This window comes from Lutra lutra, chromosome 10 (genome assembly GCF_902655055.1).
Source record: "Lutra lutra chromosome 10, mLutLut1.2, whole genome shotgun sequence".
NCBI classification, from domain to species: Eukaryota; Metazoa; Chordata; class Mammalia; order Carnivora; family Mustelidae; genus Lutra; species Lutra lutra.
This window is the reverse complement of record NC_062287.1, coordinates 62,321,054-62,339,368: the sequence shown is the minus strand read 5'-3', so window position 1 is coordinate 62,339,368 and position 18,315 is coordinate 62,321,054. Positions and strand designations below refer to the sequence as shown.

The 18,315-nt window shown below is 38.3% G+C and overlaps 1 pseudogene; it reads left to right on the top strand.

Annotated features, from left to right (window-relative positions):
* The first annotated feature begins 6,408 nt into the window (after nt 1-6,408).
* LOC125079286 (olfactory receptor 2D3-like) lies at nt 6,409-7,312 on the top strand (annotated as a pseudogene).
* Nucleotides 7,313-18,315: the final 11,003 nt, after the last annotated feature.

The window sequence follows — 18,315 nt, the reverse complement described above, 5'->3', positions numbered from 1 at the left end:
AGGGATGAAGTAGAGAGAATTTGAAAGGGTAAATTAGTCCCATTCTTCTGAAGAGTTGTAAACATGTATGAAATCATCATGAGATACCACAAACCAGAGTAAGTAACAACCTGATTGAAAAGCCAAGGATCATACTGTTTGGTGACTAACATAAAAATTAAATGAATGAATGAATGAATGAATCAATGAATCAAGTGCTAGAACAAAAACATATAAATAAATAATCATAAAAAAAGGAAAGCCAGGATCAAAAATATTGTCAAAAGTAAAGAAGAGAACATTTTTTTTCTTTTTCTTAAAATTTTTATTTCTTTTCAGCGTAACAGTATTCATTGTTTTTGCACCCCTCCCAGTGCTCCATGCAATCTGTGCCCTCCCTAATACCCACCACCTGGCTCCCCCAACCTCCGACCCCCTGCCCCTTCAAAACCCTCAGGCTCTTTTTCAGAGTCCATAGTCTCTCATGGTTCACCTCCCCTTCCAATTTCCCTCAACTCCCTTCTCCTCTCCATCTCCCCATGTCCTCCATGTTATTTGCTATGCTCCACAAATAAGTGAAACCATATGATAATTGACTCTCTCTGCTTGATTTATTTCACTCAGCATAATCTCTTCCAGTCCTGTCCATGTTGCTACAAAAGTTGGGTATTCATCCTTTCTGATGGAGGCATAATACTCCATAGTGTATATGGACCACGTCTTCCTTATCCATTCGTCCTTTGAAGGGCATCTTGGTTCTTTCCATAGTTTGGCGACCGTGGCCATTGCTGCTATGAACATTGGGGTACAGATGGCCCTTCTTTTCACTACATCTGTATCTTTGGGGTAAATACCCAGTAGTGCAATTGCAGGGTCATAGGGAAGCTCTATTTTTAATCTTGAGGAATCTCCACACTGTTTTCCAAAGTGGCTGCACCAACTTGCATTCCCACCAACAGTGTAAGAGGGTTCCCCTTTCTCCACATCCCCTCCAACACATGTTGTTTCCTGTCTTGCTAATTTTGGCCATTCTAACTGGTGTAAGGTGGTATCTCAATGTGGTTTTAATTTGAATCTCCCTGATGGCTAGTGATGATGAACATTTTTTCATGTGTCTGATAGCCATTTGTATGTCTTCATTGAAGAAGTGTCTGTTCATATCTTCTGCCCATTTTTGGATATGATTGTCTGTTTTGTGTGTGTTGAGTTTGAGGAGTTCTTTATTGATCCTAGATATCAACCTTTTGTCTGTACTGTCATTTGCAAATATCTTCTCCCATTCCGTGGGTTGCCTCTTTGTTTTGTTGACTGTTTCCTTTGCTGTGCAGAAGCTTTTGATCTTGATGAAGAGAACATTTTTGTAGAACACCTATAATAGAAATAATGCAATTTGGAGTAAATAAAAAACACAATGGGAAATATGGAAATATTGAGTGATAAAATGTTTAAATACTGTTGAACAATAAAATAATCATATTAGTGTTGCCATTAAAGAAGTAAATGGGGGGAAATTTAGTAATGCATATACAAACAGTTGCAATATTTTTCATATAAAAAGAATTAAACATTGACAGGAAAATATAACTGAGTAATTTCAATCCAGAATCTCTCAGAAAAATATGGGTCTGTCCTTGTATCAAATACTTGATTTTTACAGAGATTTTCTCAAACCTGTTGTTTTATAGGACCAGCTAAAATTGCTTAACAGTGGCCACCAGATCCTCAAATAAGCAATAATTTTAAATTTATTTTAATAGAAAAATACTAACAGTGTGCAAATTTCCACTTTTCTCTGGATTTAAATTAAAGAATGTGCAGATATGCTTGAAGTACTTTACACTCTAGATTCTGCTTCCCAAGAAGAAAATAGGAATGGTATAGGTGGTTTCTTGAATTCTCCTCAGGCCCAGAATATATGAATCTTTTTCTCTAAGAGAAAGATTGGAAATTTAAATACAGTCAAAGTATTCCGTATGACTACAAAAAAAAAAAATTCCCATGGTATCTCATTGTGTGTAGAGATAATAGAGTCAGCTGTGGCCAAGGAGAACCCTAGGGATCATCCCAGGTGCATCAGTTCTCAGGGCCTCATCTTTCAAGAACCTCTCAGAATAAGGTTCATTTCACTGTTGGTGCTCCAAAGTATTTAACTCATCCAAGAATACAACCCGAGTTTGGAATGGAATCCACGGAAAAATTCATTGCAATGTATCCAGTTGTTAGAAGAGAGGGTTGAGAATCACTGGAATCCAATATCCAACTCTGGATCTGCACCTTGGATCTCTGGATCTCATTCTTCTGTACTCTGTGTGAGGTACCCTCCCATGTAGTTCCATGCATCTCCAAAACAAACTCTCCCCATATCTCCAGGTAAGAAGGAAGAAGGAAGATTCTGAAGGAATAAAGTCTCTCCAGAACCAGAAATTTTGTGTCTATCTTGGGAGAATGGTCACATCACTATTTTTTATAACCCACAGCCTATTTGGGAGAAGATATTTTTCTTTTTCTCTCTCCTCAGTCTTAGAAGTCTTGCTACTGGACTGTTTTTGAGGGGGTCAGTTTATATGCTGAATGGTGCAAGGAACCAAAAGATCCATTGTCTCTTAAACTAGCTACCCCTTTTCAACTCCCAGAATCTTCCTTAACTCTGACCTTTTATCTTTGTTATTTATTATTTTCCTCTTTCAGTATTCCCACACTGTCTGGGTGATACCACTGGACTCACGGTGCACTGCCTAGGATGCATGACACAGCTTCTTGCAATGTGCTGCTCATTGTTTAGGAGGTGAGAAGGAGCCAGAGCTCAGTGAGTGCTAATGCTGGTGTGTGGCCGCTCCCTGTCCCAGTACTTTAGTACTCAGGTTGCTATCACATTACATATATCCTCTCAGGTGCTAGGAAGAAAAAAATAGGATTGCATATTGAGAATCTATTCCACCAGAACTACCACTGATGTACTCTCATCCATACTAGTGGTCCAAGTGATCATCCTTTGTGTTTTCCTTCTGACTGGTCACAGGATATCCCCATTCCAAGCTGGACCACAGTATTAGTTATGCCATCTGAATTTCATACTAAGCCTTAAATAGGACAACCAGCACTTAGGAGTGTTTTAGTGCCTGTGTGTGTGTTGAACGGGATTGTGCGTTAAGAAGGAGTTTGTTCATTGCTGCATGCATTCAGTTATTCATTCATCCATTCAGTGAACATTTCTTGGAAAGTTACTATACGCCCAGTAATGCAGACATATGGGTTGAGATAGAATTTGTACCCTGAAGAAACTTATAGCCCAGTCAGAAGACAGGATTGTAAATAAATAATCATGTATAAGTTCACAAAAACCTTTTATTATTACTATAGCATTATAATATATCAAATATTTTTATTTATTAAAAATAAATAATTTATTATTTATTATAATAAATCAAATATGTATTATTGTATACATATATCAAAATTCATCAAATTGTACACATGAAGTATGCATAGTTCATTGCAAGCATATTTACCATGATGAAGGAGTGAAAAAATACACTTATCAAAAATTATTGGAAAATGAGTTAAGTAGGTATCATTGTGGCTACTATAGTTACAGACTTTATCAGTGATCCTCTTGCATATTCTCTTTACATTGTATCTAAAGAAAAGATATTTTTCATTTAATTTTGCCAATTCTTCAAATCATTCCCTGACTCTGTCTTCCTGGTTTCTTAAAGACCAATAGACTCTACCATAGGTTCAGGCTGGACCCATTTCATTTCCATGTGGATGAAAATTCATAAATAGGAAACTCACTGTTAACTTGTGGTCCTGCAATCAAGTTGTACTTGGCAGCACACGAGCCAGTGGTCCAGCCACAACTGATCTGACCACATGTTTTCCTATACTGCCAGCTAGATGCGGAGACTAATGTGTGAAAACAAACCTTTCTATGTTTGTGGGCTTTGATTTCTATGTCAAGATAGCTGTGCCAGGGGGCGCCTGGGTGGCTCAGTGGGTCAAAGCCTCTGCCTTTGGCTCAGGTTATGATCCCCAGGTCCTGGGATCGAGCCCCACATTGGACTCCCTGCTCATCAGGGAGCCTGCTTCCCTTCCTCTCTCTCTCTGTCTGCCTCTTTGACCACTTGTTATCTCTGTCAAATAAATAAATAAAATCTTAAAAAAAAAAGATAACTGTGCCAGGGAGCCAGATGTGCTACCTGTTCTCACATCATTCTGAAGGTCAATTCTAAGACTAGTACTTCAACCTTCTTTTTTTTTCTTTTTGAAGAAAAAAGGTGGTTCTTTTTGAACCACCAGGCTCACCCATCTCCCCACCTCCCTCCCTTCCATAATCTTGTTTCTTTCTCAGAATCCACAGTTTCTCATGGTTTGTCTCCCCCTCCGATTTCCCCTAATTTACTTTTCCTTTTCTTCTCCTTATGTCCTCCATGTTATTCCTTATGCTCCACAAGTAAGTGAAACCATATGATAATTGACTTTCTCTGTTTCACTTATTTTACTCAGCATAATCTCCACCAGTCCAGTCCATGTTGATACAAAAGCTGGGTATTCATTCTTTCTGATGGCTGTGTAATATTCCATTATATATATGGACCACATCTTCTTTATCTATTCATCTGTTGAAGGGCATCTTGGCTCTTGCCACAGTTTGTTGATTGTGACCATTGCTGCTATGAATATTGGGGTATATGTGGCCCTTCTTTTCACTACATCTGTATCTTTGGGGTAAATACCCAGTAGTGCAATTGCAGGGTCATAGGGTAGCTCTCTTTTTTAATTTTTTGACGACTGTCCCCACTGTTTCCCAAAATGGCTGCACTAACTTGCATTCCCACCAACAGTGTAAGAGGGTTCCCCTTCCTCCACATCCTCTCCAACACTCGCTGTTTCCTGTCCTGTTGATTTTGGCTATTCAAACTGGTATAAGGTGGTATATCTATGTGATTTTGATTTTAATTTCACTGATGGATAGTGATGATGAACATTTTTTCAAGTGTCTGTTCATGTTTTCTGCCATTTTTTTTTTACATGATTATCTGTTTTGTGTGTGCTGAGTTTGAGGAATTCTTCATAGATCTTGGATATCAGCCCTTTGTCTGTAGTGTCATTTGCGAATATCCTCTCCCATTCTGTGGGTTTCTTCTTTGTTTAGTTTCCTTGTTTTGTTTCCTTTGCTGTGCAGAAGCTTTTGATCTTGATGAAGTCCCAAAAGTTCATTTTCACTTTTGTTGCCTTTGCCTTTGGAGATGTGTTTTGAAAGAAGTTGCTGTGGCCAATGTCAAAGAGGTTACTGCTTATGTTCTCCTCTAGGATTTTGATAGATCCCTGCCTCACATTGAGGTATTTTATCCATTTCGAGTTTATCTCTATGTATGGTATGAGAGAATGGTTGAGTTTCATTCTTCTATACATAGCCAATTCAATATACTATCCAATTCTCATAGCACCATTTATTGAAGAGACTGTCTTTTTTCCACCAGATATTTTTTTCTGCTTTGTCAAAGATTATTTGACCATAACCCTTCTCAGGGATAGAGGACTCCAGCCCCAAGTGCCACCATTAGCCCATGTCCCCAGCTACATTCTCTAATTTTCTTCTCTATTAGCTTATATCCAGCCATGTTATTCCTTGCTTGTTCCTGATGTACAGTAATATGTAAACTGAATAGTATTTCCACCTGACTACAAAACACTGGACCAGCCTGATTTCCTACTGATGCACCTACACAACTCATTGGATACTATGAAACAAACAGCAGCGTGAATGAGCTCAAACACTAGTTGCACCAGAAAAGACACCACCATTGCACAGACAGCTATTGTGGTGCCATTTTATCTCCACAAAGGGTTGTCCTTGGTTTCATAGTGTGTGGTGTTACCTAAGTCTGGTCTTGTCTCCAACATCTTGGCTCAGTAGTGATGAGGGCCCATTATGCCTTAGTCTTCCACATTGCCATCAAGCCTTGATTCTCTGACACAGTAAAGAATTTAGAAAAGGACCAGGACTGTGGATTATAACATGATCTAAATGGTTTCTTAAAATTCCCTTCCTACTAGGAAGGATGACAAAGGATCCCTTGGAAACAGAAAGGAAAAGATAATTATTGCTTCTGTTCCTTGATGAAAGTCAAAATCTGCTTACTGAGAAAGTAAACTAGGAAAATGAAAAACCTGGGCTTTCTACTAAAGGCAGAACTCGTCATATTTTTTCAACTCCATATAATATGTTGGCATCTTTTTTCAAATAGTTTCAGTAAAAATTAGGTATGGAATTTTTAGAAAATCAAATGTCTTAAATGCTTCCAAGAATTTTTTCAAATACTTTTGTTCTTGCAATGAGATCTTTGCTTTCAGGATTTGGTTTTCCATTATAGTCAACTTCTGATTGCCCTAGTTATGCTAATGTGTAGGCAGAAATAAACATCAATGGGCACAGAAAACCAAACCTATGTGACTGAATTTATCTTGCTGGGCCTTTCTTCAGATAGGCAGATACAGATCCTACTGTTTGTGGTGTTTCTCATCATCTACCTGATAACATCATAATGCTAATTCATATTGACTCTCAACTTCATAAACCAATGTACTTCTTCCTTAAAAACTTGTCATTTACTGATCTCTGTTTCTCTACAACAATCATCCCCCAGATGTTATTCCATTTGCTAGTAATGAGAAAAACCATTTCCTTTGCTGGGTGTTCAATTCAGATGCTTTTTTTCCTAGTAGCTGGGTGTACAGAAAGTTCCCTCCTAGCAGTGATGTCCTATGACCACTATGTGGCTGTCTGCAAGCCCCTTCACTACTCCATACTCATGACCCAGAGGGTGTGTATACATCTGAGCATAGGGTCCTGGGCCACTGGAGCATTTGTATCTCTGGTAGACACAACATTTACTTTATGTCTGTCATACATGGACAGAACATAATTAATCATTATTTTTGTGAACCTCCTGCACTCCTGAAGTTGGCTTCAGAAGAAACCTACAAAGCTGAGATTGCCATCTTTGCAATGGGTGTGGTAATTCTCTTTGGTCCTCTTTCCCTCATCCTTTTCTCCTACTGGAATATTATCTCCACTGTGATTCAGATACAGTCAGGAGAGGGAAGAATCAAGGTCTTTTCTACTTGTGGTTCTCATCTCATCATTGTTGTCTTCTTCTATGGCTCAACAATATTTACCTACATGTGTCCAAATTCCAAGAAAATAAGTGAAGGCAATAAGGTGATCTCTGTGTTCTACTCAGTCATAACATCCATGATGAACCCATTCATTTATAGCCTGAGAAACAAGGATGTGAAGGAGGCATTTAGGAAAGTATTTGGAAGATAAACCCTCTCAGAGACAATAATCTTTATATTGATATACAGCTGTGGGAATGAAGACATTCCAAACTTATTCAACACTTTTATCAGCTTTATCTCTGAACTATCTCTAGGCTGATACATCAATAAGGGTCATGCGTGTACTCTTGTACATCTAAAATGTTTTTAATTTGTCAACTGTTTCTTGCTCAAATTTCTTCTCTGTGGTTATAGCTTGCTTGCCTCATAACAGCTTTTTTGCTACCACATTACAGGTAATATAAATTATATTTATGTATCATATTATATGAATATTTTTATATATCAAACAGGATCTCCATTTATACTGCATTACTGATTCACTAATCCATTTTCACCCAGAGATAGTACTTTTGGTTCTAAACTCCATTGCTTCTTGTCAGCCTCATCCCATGCTAACATCTACAGTCATCCACAGATGCTGGATCAATGGAAATTGGTAGTGTTTCTACAATTCTTCTAAATAACTCTTCTAAATACAATTCTTCTAATAATTCTTCTAAATTCTATAATTTCCTGTAAAAAATCATTTTTTTACCTTAAAAGTCTGACATGGAACCCTCTTTCTTGTTTTGTTTTGTTTGGGGAGGGGTTGTTTTGTTTTGCTGTAGAGTCCTAAAATACTGCTATAGTCAATTCAATTACACATGGGGGAGCTACTGGCTTAGACAATAATGTGTGGGATTTCATAGTCCAGCATACATCATTCACATACCACACACTCCTTCTCTCCAAGAACAATTGTTGGATTGAAGGAACTAGAATTAAGAAGCAATGTGCCTGCATCAGAACTCTCTTATCAGAAACGTCTGTGACACCAATATACCACAGCTGTTCCTTCCTCAGACATGCTCTTCCCTCTTCTGCAGGTTTGATTGTGCCAGTATCCATTAAGTTCTCCTTTTTGGAAAGTGGAAAAGGATGGCTGACATATGAGAAGCAATCCCAGAAGAGGTAACTTGTTCTGTGGGATTAAATGGCCCCTTTAGCTTTTTTAACAACTGCTATAACCTCAGTTTTGGCAAAAGCACTACTGGTAATGCTTGTGGCTACTCACTGATGTTCAGCGTGTGCACTGCCCCTCCCTTGGAAGAAAATCCACTGTTGTCCTCTACCCTCAGCTAAAGCTCTACCTGTTAGTATTAAGTGGAATTGAACCAACTCTTCATTGGCATGTAGAAACACTACCAATTTCCATGCCTGGCTGCAGAGCCTGTGAGCCATGAAAAAACATAGCTGGGGGCCATCAAAGTTCTGTCCATTTCCCCCCCATGATTGTCTCTTTCTCCTGGCAGAAGTCCTATGACACAAACATGTACCATTTGTACTTCATTTCCCAGACTTACAAATATACCCTGATTGTCACACCCCATCTGCCCTGGAGTTTCTTGTAGGGATTCTTGTCATATAGAAGAATGCTTCTGACCATAGCCAAACCCTCCTTTTATCTTTTACCAAGATAAATTTCAACTTGGAGTTCTGCTATCACTTCATGACCATCTATAAACAAAGTAATTTTGGATGAAGTATGGCGGGAGCCAGAGAAAATGAGAAGACCTTGATGAAAATCAAGCTTGCATGTATTGCATGGAGCACTGGGTGTGGTGCAAAAACAATGAATTCTGTTATGCTGAAAAATTTTTAAAAAAAAAATCAAGCTTGCCACACAGGTCTGGCTGCTCCAGCCAGTGTCCCTGGCTTGTTCTGGGTATCCAGCGCTGGTCATTATGTGTCATCATGTCCCTGCTGAATTGAATGCATTGTGCGCAGAATGATTCTGCATGGGAGAATAAGTGTATGCAATAATAGATTCACTAGGCAGTTGTGAGTTGTATTATTTTCAGATTATATGTATCAGCATGATCTTATACAAGGAAACAAAAAAACTGATCTTGTACTACAGATTCTTTGAGAAGCTATGATGTAAATGTAAGCATTTATATTTTTTAATTGAAGTAGAGATGACATACAATATTATATTAGTTTCAGGTGTACAACATAATGATTTGATATTTATATACATTACATAATGCTCACCACAATAAATGTAGATATTATCTGCCACCTGACAGTTATTATAATATTGTTGGCTAGATTTCTATACTGTACTTATACCTCATGACTTTGTTATTTCATAACTGAATGTTTATACCTCTTTATCCCTTTCACTGATTTCATCTCCCTTACCCCCTTCCATTTGGCCATCACCAGTATTTTCTCTGTACTTATGAGTCTGTCTCTCTCTCATTTTATTTGTTTTGTTTCTTAAATTCCACATATAGGTAAAATCATATGGTATTTGTCTTTTTTTGTCTAACTTATTTTACTTGGCATAATATACTGTAGGTCCATTCATGTCATTGCAAATGGCAAGACTCCATTCTTTTTTATGGCATAGTAATATTCCATTGTATACATACACTACATCTTCTTTATCAATTCATCTATTGATGGGCACTTAGGTTGTTTCCATATTTTGACTAAATAATGCTGCAATGAACATAAGGGTACATATTTCTTTCCAAATTAGTGTTTTTATTTTCTTCATTTAACTACCCAGAAGTGAAATTGAATGACATCTACTTTTAGATATCCTTCTGCTTCATGGCCATTCAGAAGCTCACTTTATCATTTCCTCTTCACTTGTTATTAAGTAAAAGGGAAGTTATACATCACATAATCAGAATGATCATTGGGAAAGTGGCCATGGATCACTTTGAGTTATGTAAAAACTATGCAACGGACCTCATTATGGAACTGGTGGAGTCAACATGGTAAGAAAACACAGATACTGATATATATTTTTAAATGAAAACATCAGTCTCTGGCTGTAAGCCAGACTACCAATGGCTATGCGGGAGCAGCTAGGCAAATAACAGTGTGTGACAAACTAACAAGCTACTAAAGTCATCATATTCTGGGATCTACCCTTGTCCTCTACAGAAAATAGTTTTTCAGGTTGTTTTTTTTTCTTTTTTTTTCCTTATTTATTTATTTTTTTTTAAATCTTTTTTTAAAATTTATTTTCAGCATAATAGTATTCATTGTTTTTGTACCACACCCAATGCTCCATGCAGTCCGTGCCCTCGCTAATACCTACAACCTGGTTCCCCCAACCTCCCACCCCCCCACCTCTTCAAACCCTTCAGATTGTTTTTCAGAGTCCATAGTCTCTCATTGTTCACCTCCCCTTCCAATTTCCCCCAACTCCCTTCTCCTAACTCCCCATGTCGTCCATGCTATTTGTTATGCTCCACAAATAAGTGAAACAGGTTGTTTTTTTTTAAACTTTTATTGTGTTATGTTAGCCACCATAAATACGTTATTAGTTTTTTCTGAGTATTCCAAGTTTCATTGTTTATGTACAACACGCAGTGCTCCATGCAATACATGCCCTCCTTAATACCCACAACCAGGCTCACCTATTCCCCCCACCCCTCTCCGCTCTAAAACCCTCAGTCTGTTTCTTGGAATCCACAGTCTCTCATGGTTTTTCTCCCCCTCCGATGTCCCCCTCTTCACTTTTCCTTTCCTTCTCCTAACATCCTCCATGTTATATGATTGTTACTTCTGTATTAAATCAGCTCACACATATATATAATATATATTATATATATATATATATATATATATATATCATCAACATTGATTTCAATAGTTCAGCTTGAATTCCCTTATTCAATGAACACCTAACTCATTTGTTAACTGAATATTTATTGTAACCTCTTCTATGTGCTGAATATACAGCAATAAACGAAGTTCAAAATTCCTCTTCTCATAGAACTTACATTTTAGAAGAGGATGATAAAATATAAGTAAAGCATATGTCTGATGGTAGCAAGTTGTTATGAGAGAATGAAAGCAAGGAGCAGTTGGTTGCAATTTTAAGTAGGTGTTCAGGAAAGGCCTTTCTTGAGAAGATGACATTTTAGTTAAAGGACACCTTACATCCTAGAGAAATTAACATTTGTGCTGTCACCAGCATGTTGAGAAGAGAGAACCAAGGCATTGTTTTGGGAGAAGAGAGTCCAGTCAGAGAGAATGGAGAGTCTGAATGACTTGGAAATAAGTTTTTTTGAGATCAGAACAGAGAAGTCAGAGTGATTGGAGACTGACAAGTGGCAGGAAGAATGGCAATGAATGAGATCACAGTAACAGTCAGAGGCAAGATTGGTAGGGCTGTTCTATTAGTTACTTTGAGCTGCCATAACAAAGTATCAAAAAGTTTGTAGCTTAAAACAACAGAAATTCATAGTTCTGGAGTCTGGAATCAAGGCATCTTGCTCCATCTTGTAGACTATGCTCCCTTCCGAGGCTCTGGGGGAGGACACTTCCTTGCTTCCTCAAGCTCTTGGCACGGAGGTATTCCCTAGTTTGTGGCAGCATAACTCCAATCTCTGCCTCTGTCTTCACATGAACTTCCCTCCATTTGTGTCTGCCCCACTTCTTTTTTTTAAAGATTTTATTTATTTTTTGAGAGAGAGAGAGAGAGAGAGCACACAAGCAAAGGGAGGGGTAGAGTGGGAGGGAGAGAGATTTTCAAGCAGACTCCCTGTTGAGCATGGAGCCCAACATAGTGCTTGATCTCATGACCCTGAGATCATGACCTGAGCTGAAACCACGAGTCAGATGCTCAAACAACTGAGCCACCTAGGTGCCCCTATATTCCCCTTTTCTTTTCTTTTTAAAAAAGATTTTATTTATTTATTTGATAGAGATCACAAGTAGGCAGAGAGGCAGGCAGAGAGAGAGGGGGAAGGAGGCTCCCCGCTGAGCAGAGAGCCCAATGCAGGGCTCGATCCCAGGACCCTGGGATCATGACCTGAGCCGAAGGCAGAAGCTTTAACCCACTGAGCCACCCAGGTGCCCCTTCTTCCCCTTTTCTTAAGAAGACATATGTTACTGGTTAGGGTTCACCCTACTCCAGGATGATTTCATCTTGAATATAACTACAGTGGCAAAGATCTTTATACCAAATAAGGTCATGTTGTGAGGTTCCAAGTGGACATATTTTTGGGGGTGATACAACTCAACCCATTACAAGCTTGGAGGTTCTAAAAAGGCAATTGATTTTATTTTAGTTTCCACAGAAAGCCATGTTGATATACTTCTAAAACGTAACTTTGAGTATTGTACGGAGAGTGAATTGTAAGTGTACACGTATGGAAACAAACAAACAAACAAAAAAACAATCAATAAGAATGAGTTTTATTGCAGTATCCCAGGAGAGAGATGCTGGTCTTAACTAGGGTTATAGCATGGGGAGCCAGAGGTGATGGTAAGATATCTGAGTAGATAGTTTATACAAGATTTAAAAAGTGAATAATGAAATATCCCTACGTCTTTGGCCTGAGCAATGCTGTGGAAATGGGAGAGACTCAAAAAGAGAGGTTGAGGAAAACAAGAATTCTCTTCTGGAAATTTTTACATGGCCCTTTGTTATATTCTGACTTTGCTCTCACACCACCCTTCTATATTTGAGTAGCTACAATAAAGCCTTCATTTAAACAGTCCTGATATCTTAAGCTGCATCACCCATCTGTAGTTCAGAGCTTTGCCTCCCTACCACCACTTCCATTAGCTGAAGATTTTAATTAAAGCATTTTGAGGACAATTGCACACACAGGTTCTGAGGTCCTTGGTAGTCGTAATTTTGGTAGTCATCATCCAAATGATGCAAAATGTACTTTTGTCAGCTGTCTTTTATGTTACCATCATTATTGAAACCTCCATTTTATTTATTTTTTAAAACATTTTTAAATTTATTTTCAACATAACAGTATTCATTGTTTTTGTAACACACCCAGTGCTCCATGCAGTCCGTGCTCCCTCTAATACCCACCACCTGGTTCCCCCAACCTCCCACCCCCCCACCTCTTCAAACCCTTCAGATTGTTTTTCAGAGTCCATAGTCTCTCATGGTTCACCTCCCCTTCCAATTTCCCCCAATTCCCTTCTCTAACTCCCCTTGTCCTCCATGCTATTTGTTATGCTCCACAAATAAGTGAAACCATATGATAACTGACTCTCTCTGCTTGACTTATTTCACTCAGCATAATCTCTTCCAGTCCCATCCATGTTACTACAAAAGTTGGGCATTCATCCTTTCTGATGGAGGCATAATACTCCATAGTGTATATGGACCACATATTCCTTATCCATTCGTCCATTGAAGGGCATCTTGGTTCTTTCCACAGTTTGGCAATGGTGGCCATTGCTGCTATAAACATTGGGGTACAGATGGCCCTTCTTTTCACTACATCTGTATCTTTGGGGTAAATGCCCAGTAATGCAATTGCAGGGTCATAGGGAAGCTCTTTATTTAATTTCTTGAGGAATCTCCACACTGTTCTCCAAAGAGGCTGCACCAACTTGCATTCCCACCAACAGTGTAAGAGGGTTCCCCTTTCTCCACATCCCCTCCAACACATGTTGTTTCCTGTCTTGCTAATTTTGGCCTTTCTAACTGGTGTAAGGTGATATCTCAATGTGGTTTTAATTTGAATCTCCCTGATGGCTAGTGATGATGAACATTTTTTCATGTGTCTGATAGCCATTTGTATGTCTTCATTGGAGAAGTGTCTGTTCATATCTTCTTCCCGTTTTTTTATATGATGTCTGTTTTGTGTGTGTTGAGTTTGAGGAGTTCTTTATAGATCCTGGATATCAGCCTTTTGTCTGTACTGTCATTTGCAAATATCTTCTCCCATTCTGTGGGTTGCCTCTTTGTTTTGTTGACTGTTTCCTTTGCTGTGCAGAAGCTTTTGATTTTGATGAAAGTCCCAAAAGTTTATTTTGGCTTTTGTTTCCTTTGCCTTTGGAGACATATCTTGAAAGAAGTTGCTGTGGCTGATATCGAAGAGATTCCTGCCTATGTTCTCCTCTAGGATTCTGATGGATTCCTGTCTCCCATTGAGGTCTTTTATCCATTTTGAGTTTATCTTTGTGTACGGTGTAAGAGAATGGTCGAGTTTCATTCTTCTACATATAGCTGCCCAGTTTTCCCAGCACCATTTATTGAAGAGACTGTCTTTTTTCCACTGTATATTTTAAAAATACTAACAATTTAGAGACACAAGTGGTCCTTAGACTGGTTTGAGAAACAGTAGGGTAGTTCCTTGATTATCAGATAAGATTCAGATATTTCATTTTATGAGTATAATGAAAAATGCCCCAGGGTATCTCTTATTGTAGAAATGTTTAAAAAATTAATAGCACAAATTGCTCCAGGGACTGCCCTGTTTACAATAGCTTTTAGGAACTCAGGTTTACAGACTTACTCTCAGGAAAATCCTTAAGGCAGTTTTATTGGTGAATTGGGGATTTTAATAAAATTGTTCTCATTGGCTTGGGGTATAATAGGACTCATAGACAAGACAATGTCCCAACCTTCATGATATGTGGTAAATAGCAATGAAAGTTGCCTATTAGGCTATGGATCAGCAGACTACAGAAACCATAACTTCCTTCATCAATTAACTTTCTCTTCATCACTGACCCCATTGTCCTGTGTTTGTCTCATGCCAGTCCACCAGGTGGGAGCAGATAAGGTAATTAGGGGGAATTAATCCTTTTAGAGTCTGAAATTTTGATTCTGTCATTGGGGTGGAATCTGCCTTTCACTCCCCTCTCTCTTTTTTATCTGGCTTCGACAGAGAATACATGCTCTTCTTTTTTACTGATTGTGTTGAGTGATAGCCTCATCCATCCTGTTTTACAAATCCTCTGGAGAGGATTAAGCTACTGACCCAGGATACCTGAGTGACTGCAAGGGCTGTGAATACTCCCTGTCTCTCCTTTTGCACCAAAAGCTAATCTGCCAGATTCTCCTCTGCCTCTTGCTGTCTCAATATTCTCTATTCAAGGATTTCCTCCTTGTTCCATTTAGCCACTGGGTTTGGACAGTGTGAGTAGGCAGGACCAGGATGGAACCTTGACCACCTGTCCTAGGGCACACAGGCAGAATCTTCTTGTGGCCAGACATCCCTGGATGAAACAAAAGACTGTATGAGTATGCTAATTTGTATGTGCAGGTATACACAAATCCAGGTATCTTGCCCCCTTTCATATTGGACTCACCCTTCTTTGTTTGGATGTGGGTTACGGTCAGTTCATTCACTCTCTTTAACCAGGTTATCAGTCCTGGGATCTTCTAAACCAAGATTGTCCTAATCCCAGATCAGAATTCAACATCTCAGCAGTCAACATAGTCCCTTCTTCTAACTTACATTTCTCTTGAGAAAGGGAATATGTTGGTGTGCTAATGGCAAATGTGTTGGTATGGAGTGTCAGCATGACTTTGTTCACCCATTCAACTTACCTTTTTTTTAAGATTTCATTTTTAAGTAATCTTTACATCCAACATGAGGCTCAAACTCACAACCCCAAAATCAAGAGTCACATGCTCTACCAACTGAGCCAAGCAGGCATCCTTCCCCACTCACTTTTAAACTTCCACTATGTCTCAGGTGGTAGTGATAAGCAGATAATAAAGATAAGTGACATATGCTTTACTGTCTTGAAGAAAAAACCAGTCCAGGGAGACGGAAAGAAAGAAAGAAAAGGAAAACAAAATAAACTGCAATTTCCTTCACAGGACCATTCTGGTCCCTCTGACTTTAACCACCCCAAAATTGTCTAAAGTAAGCTTTAATGTACTTACTTTCTCTTAAGTTGCTTAGTTTACTTAAATTCAATTTAGTTAACATACACTGTTATTAGTTCATTATTAGTTTCAGGGGTAGAATTTAGTGATTCATCAAATGCATATAACACCCAGTGCTCTTTACATCAAGTGCCCTTCTTAATGCCCATCACCCAGTTACCCCATTCCCCCCTCCCCCACTTTCCCTCCAGCAACCCTCAGTTTATTTCTTAGAGTTAAGAGTCTTTTATGGTTTGTCTCCTTCTCTGCTTTTATCTTATTTTATTTTTCTCTCCCTTCCCCCTATGATCCTCTGTTTTATTTCTTAAATTCCATACATATGTGAAATCATAAAATTGTCTTCCTCCGACTAACATTTCACTTAGCATAATACCCCCTATTTCCAACCACATCATTGCAAATGGTAAGATTTCATTTTTCTCATGTTTGAGCAATATTTCATTATATACATTATGAATACGAATATATATGAATATATATATATACATATTACATCTTCTTTATCCATTCATCTGATGATGAACATTTCAGCTTGTTTCATAGCTTGACAATTGTGTCCATAGCTGCTATAAACATTGGGATACAAGTGCTCCTTTGAATCACTGTTTGTATCCTTTGAGTAAATACCCAATAGCGCAATTGCTGAGTCATAGGGTAGCTCTATATTTAACTTTTAAAAAAAAAAATATTTTATTTATTTATTTGACACAGAGAGAGAGAGATCACAAGTAGGCACAGCAGCAGGCAGAGAGAGAGGGGGAAGCAGGCTCCCTGCGGAGCAGAGAGCCTGATGCGTGGCTCAATCCCAGGACCCCGAGACCATGACCTGAGCCGAAGGCAGTGGCTTAACCCACTGAGCCACCCAGGCGCCCCTATATTTAACTTTTTGAGGAAACTCCATGCTGTTTTGCAGAGTGGCTTTACTACATTTTATTCTCAGCAGCAGTGCAAGAGGGTTCCCCTTTCTCTCATCCTTGCCAACATTTGTTGTTTCATGACTTGTTAATTTTAGCCATTCTGACTGGTGTGAGATGGTATCTCAATGTGGTTTTGACTTGTATTTCCCTGATGCCAATGAGCATTTTTTCATGTGTCTGTTGGCCAAGACCACCCAAAATTATATTAAAATATCTGTTCATATATGCCTGATTGTTTTTGTGACTACAGATAACTCTGCCACAGTGGATTAGCTTTAAAACCCATAAAATGGAGGTCTATGGATTTGTCTTCACAGAGTGGATGTGGGAAATAGACAGATATAATTGGGTGAAAGTTTAACCTTCTCAACTATGAGCTTTTGAGAAAGAAAGAAAAAGAATTGCAGGATACAAAAAGAGTGAGAAAACTTAAAAATTTTCCAGAACCTTTGTTTCATCATCTATGTACTGGGGATGATAATAACTACCTCAAATTAACATAAGATTTAAAAATAAGTGTACACAAACAATGGCACCAGGGCCCAACACATGAAAATTAGTATTATTATTGCCAGAGGACCTTGTGCAAAGAGAGATAAAGTGTGGAGGACAGATTAAGGCACGTTTAAAGGATGCTTCTGGGTGCAACAATCAATGAGGCAGCCTTTTTTAACTGATGTTCCTGAGCACCCTCTTCACACTAAAAACAAATAAGGGAAGAATTTATTTAAAGACCAGGATCACAGACTACTACATTATCTTTTAATTTACTAGTTCTTGATCAGAGTGCTTCCTTAATATTGTTTTGCAAAAATAATGAAAAAATAAATCAGCTGTCATAAATATTATCAGATAGTTTTATCAGATAGTTTGCAGCATAAAAAACTAACTAGTTTGAAGCAACATCAATTTGTTTGCATCCAAACCTACATAAAAGGAAGGATGCACTGTGAGCAGTACTATAGTCTTTTTTTATCTTTATTTTTCTATTTTTTATAAACATATAATGTATTTTTTTTCATGGTGAATAATCCTTTTAATGTATCTGTTGGACCTTACTAATATCTTGGTGAGAATTTTGGCACCCATGCTCATCAGAGATGTTGGTCTGTAATTCTTCTTTTGGTGAGTTCTTTGGATTTGGGATCAAGATAATGCTGGCCTCATAGAAAGAGTTTGGAAGTTTCCTTTCTGTTTCTATTTTTTGGATCAGGTTCAGAAGAGTAGGTATTAGTTCTTCTTTAAATGTTTGGCAAAATATCCCTGGAAAGCCATCCAGACCTGGACTGAGGTGTTGGGAGATTTTTTATCACTGCTTCAATTTCCTTGCTGGTGAGGGTTTGCTCAGGTTTTCTGTTTCTTCCTCTTAGAGTTCTGGTAGTTTATAAGTCTCCAGGAATGTATCCATTT